Source organism: Condylura cristata, unplaced genomic scaffold (genome assembly GCF_000260355.1).
Source record: "Condylura cristata isolate star-nosed mole 26May11 unplaced genomic scaffold, ConCri1.0 scaffold00022, whole genome shotgun sequence".
Classification (NCBI taxonomy): Eukaryota; Metazoa; Chordata; class Mammalia; order Eulipotyphla; family Talpidae; genus Condylura; species Condylura cristata.
Window position 1 is genome coordinate 31,166,535 of NW_004567123.1, and position 4,482 is coordinate 31,171,016.

The following is a 4,482-nucleotide window of genomic DNA, read 5'->3' on the forward strand; positions in this document are numbered from 1 at the left end:
CATACCCGGGAGAGGACTTCTGGTAAGGTCCTAAGATTGGGGCGGTGGCCAGGGATGGAGACCCAGATGTTGAAAGTTCATCACTGGGCGGAGGCAGAGGGAACAGCACACCCCTAGCCCACCAGCCGGAAGTCTCCACGCCTCCCCTCTTGCAGGGGCCATGCCCAGCCCCTGGACCACTTCACCCAGGTGCCCCGTGACAGCACCAAGGGCTCCCCTCACAGGGGACAGCAGAGGGAGGCGTGGAGGGGACCCCAAGGGCAGCTCCCCACCACCTCTAGCATTTATGGAGCCCTGGCTATTCGCCCATTCTCGGGTGGGCGCCTGGAAGTGGCACTCAGTGAATGCCCATGGGCCGGAGGTGGTGACTTCATCGTTCCCCTGCCCCAGGGCCTGGCACTGGCCACTCAGTAATCAAATGTGACGGGACACCTGCTGTGTACCCGAGACTGTTCCTGCCTGCCAAGAGCTGGTTTCCAGTCCGTGGGAGGGGGAGGGGAGAGCCCGTGTCCTTTTTGATCGATGCTTTTAAGGCAACTTGTTTTTTGTTGACAGTCATTTTGTGCAGAAATTGGTATAAACGAGTCCCAGTAAGAACAAGTACAACCCTTACACCTACTGATGCTGGAAAGAAGCCCCGCAGGCCTGGGACGCCCCAAGGGGCAGCCATGGGTGGCAGAGACTGCCAGGAGGAGGCGAGGTGTGAGCCGAGGTCCTGGGGCAGAAGGAACAGGGAGGAAGATCCAGCTCGAGCTGGCCAGGGGCTGCCTGAGGCTCCGCCCAGCCCAAGGCCCGCAGCAGCTGTGTCCCTGAGCCCGAGCACTGTGGCACCCACCTCAGAGGCTGTTGCCCCAGGGTCTGGGCCCCCCACAGCAGGGCTCCTAGCGACTGGGAGCCTTCCCTCCAGTCCGGTCTTCGTGTCAGAGGAGTGAAAATGCTGTCTTTGCAGCTGTCCCGGGAGAGCCAGCATGCTGGACAGAGGGCCTGGGTCAGATGGCCGGTGTCCCCCGAGAAGAGGACACACAGGCGGGGGAGACCGACTGGAGTGCGGACAAGCCAAGGGCGCCAGGGAATCCTGGGAGCCCCACAGGCAGAGGACCTCAGCAGGGGCGCGGCCAGCTGGCACCTCGATGGCGGAATTCTCCAGAACTGTGAGAATACATTTCTCTGGCTTATAGTCACTAGGCTTGCGGCCACTTGCCGCCCAGACGTGGAAGATTTCACTCCCATGAACGGGTGATTGAATGAAGGGACAGCAGTGGTTTCTGGGTGCTGGCCCTCGTCCCTTACAAGGGAGTTTGCGCAGCTGTGGGTTGGGGGCAGCTCAAGGGGACCAGCCAGTGGCCGGGGGCCGGGGGTGAGGAGCTCATCCCACTGAGGTAACAAGGAAACCAGGTTCTGTAGGTGCCAGGCGCCCCCCCCCCCGGGGCCAGTGTGAACACCCAGAGCTGAGTTCTGGGCAGCTGATGCCTGGGCCCAAATGTTGGGTGCCCACAACACTCCCAGCCAAGTCACTCCACACCTCAGGTTGCGCTCAGGTCACACCATCAGCAGGAAGGTCTCCACCTGTCTGTCCTGCTTCCTCACGCTGTGGCCTCAGGAGGGTGGAGGTGGTGGGAGGTGGGGAAGGGAGCACCCCGCTCTGTGCTGAGTCACGGGTGGCCCGTGGCTGCGCTTCTCTGAACTGAGTTCCCCTCTGTACCTGAGGCTGGCCCTGGGCTCCAGGGAGGCTGGAGTGGGAAGTGGCTGGGAGGAAGCTCCCAGCTGGGAGCACCAGGCCCTTAGGTGCTCACCAAGAGGAGGGGCAGGGTCCATGCCCCAGACAGCCCCAAATCCTCAAGGGGGGCTAGACTGCCCAACGTCAGGGCCTGTCAAGGGCCCACCCCTGCCTGAGTCCTCTTCAGCTGCCTCTACCCGCTTCCTAGGAGATGGTGACGTTCAGAAGGCCCTAGGCTTGGGTTTCATGCCCATAAAATGCCTGAAATAAAAACACCCTCGAGAATGAGGGTGTTAAAGTGGCTGAGATCTGGAGGGGGGTGAAATTCTCTATGGTCTGCGTTCCCTTTTGGGACCCCCATAAACAGGACGCTGGCAGAAAGGTGGTGTCTGGGTACAGGGGGCATCTGTCATGGCCAGGACTTGATCCTAAGCCCCGTATCCCTGTTTTTGGGGGTACAGCTCCAGGCCAGTGGGCTCCCTCCATCCTTGGGCCTGAGGGCCTCTCCTGCGTGGCCACGGAACACATCGACACGCACGCCGGACACCCCACAAAGCTGCTTCCCTGAGTGCGACTTTGCTGGGCAGGAGGCAGCTCTGCTTTCCAGCATCAGTGACAGTGACAGTCAAGCACACGTCACGTCCCCTCAGGGAACCCGAGGGTAGCCCCGTCTTCACCCCTGCTCTGCCCTCATGGGTCTAGTGCAGTCTGTGGTCTCCTATTTCCTCCTTCACCCCCAAAGTGTCCTCTGTACCAGCTAGAGGGAATCTGAAAACCTTAGTCTCACCCAGTTTCATCGCCCTCAGAGAAAAAGGCAAGTCGGTGCCAGGCCCTGGTCAAGGTGCCCCAGTCCTGCCCGCAGCCTCCCGCGCCCCTCCCTACTGCTCGCCAGCCCCGGCCTCCTGTGAGGCGCATGCCTCAGGGCCTTTGCACTGGCTGTTCCCCTGGCCCATTCCCTTTCCCATCTTCAGGTCTTTGTTCAAGCCCCGTCTTCTCAAATATCAGGCCTTCTCTGCCCTGCCCCAAGTTTCACTGGCACTCACCCCCACCCCGCACCTTCCCATCAAGCACCCCACCTGCTGCTACCACCCCACTCCTGCTTTATTTTCTTCCATAGTATCTATCGCCAATATTCTACACACCTGAAGTTTTATTTGTCGTTTCTCCCCGCTCCCCGGCCCTTCCGCTCCTCAGCTTTAGGAGGGCAGGACTGTCTGCCTGTTTGGTTTCCTGCTGGATGTCCCCAGGGCCTAGGGCAGTTCCTGGCACACAGTAGGTGTTCATCACACAGTTGTTGAATGAACCCAGTGTGCACGCTGCTGTGAGTTAACTGGATGGCCCTGGGAAGCGCTGAGACTTGGAATTACCCTGTCAGTTGTCAAGTTAATGCCCTCTGGACTCACGGCTAGGTCAGCATGTTCTCAGCTGGGGTTTGTGGGAAAGGGGCACCGAAGGGCCTGGGTGTTTACAGTCAGATTCCTTGACCAGTCCCTAAGCCAGGGCCAGAGGGGGAGACGAGGGGGCTTCTGGGTCTGGCTTTAGGCCTCTGACCACGGTGTCAAGTTTGTGAAGTGAAGGGTCAGGGAGGCAGTGAGGACAGCGTGGCCGGAAGTGGCTGGCCCAGTCTTCTGGCTTGAATTATCTGGGAAGAAAAATAATCACATTCCAAGGAACCCGAGGCTTGGGAGCTGGAGCTGCTGTGGGGGCGGAGGTGGGGGTGGGGGCAGGGGGCAGGGGGAGGCCCTGCCCCAAGCAGCCAGACAGAGGTGTCCTTTCGCTGTGCCACTCAGGACAGGACATGGCAGCCAGGCCGCCTTTTAGGAGAGATCTTATTTCATCCAGGATGGACTCCCAGCCAAGACCCCAGGTGGGCGCAGGGGCCTCTGTAGCCCGAGGTCACTGCCTTCCTCGCAGGACAGGCCTGGCATTGCTGGAGCCTCGGACCCGCCCTGTGCAGAGAAGCCAGACGTCCGCGCAGCCCCCTCCACACACCCCAACAAGGCGCCTGGACTCAGAGCCGTTTCTAGGCTGTAGAAGAGGGGGATGAGGCCAGATGGGGGCGGGAGGTATCTGGGGCTGACACTGGCCCTTCCAGCCAGAAGTGGGCCTGGAAAATCACTTCCCGGCTAAATTGTGAAAGAGGCCAGAACATCAGTGGGGAGAGGCCTGGGAAGAAGCTGGTGAGCGGAGGCAGCAGCATCTGGGCTCTGGCAAGGCCTGGGCTGTTCATTTCTTCATTCGCTCTAACCTGCAGAAGGGGTACTGGGCAGGAAAGGGGGTACTAGGCAGGAAAGGGGGGGAACAAAACCCTTTCTCCAAAGGAGAATTCAGAGGTATCTCAGAGATAGCAACTGGCAGTTAAAGGTAAGTTCTAATTCACGGTGACCATTCACATTGAGATGTTTTACTAAATCCTGCTGTGTGGCTTCTCTGGAAAAATAGTGTTGGCCACCCCAGCCTGCACACTAGAGGCATATGGCTAGCTTACCTGCCTGCATGAGCCTCCTGAAACATCTGAGTTTGCAAGCCCCGCAGCCAGATGGCCCCTGCACAACCTCATCACACACACTGAACCCCACCACGCACACTGAACCCCACCACACACACCCAGCGTGACCTTGGGCACTTCCTTACTGGGCCTCAGCGCATCCGGGAATTAAAAAAAAAAAAGTGTATGGGGTGGGGGCTGCACACTCCCCTCCCAGGTCTGTGGCAGACCCACCCGTTTTCCTGAGAGCCAGCTCAGCGGGCGCCCAGCCCTGTCC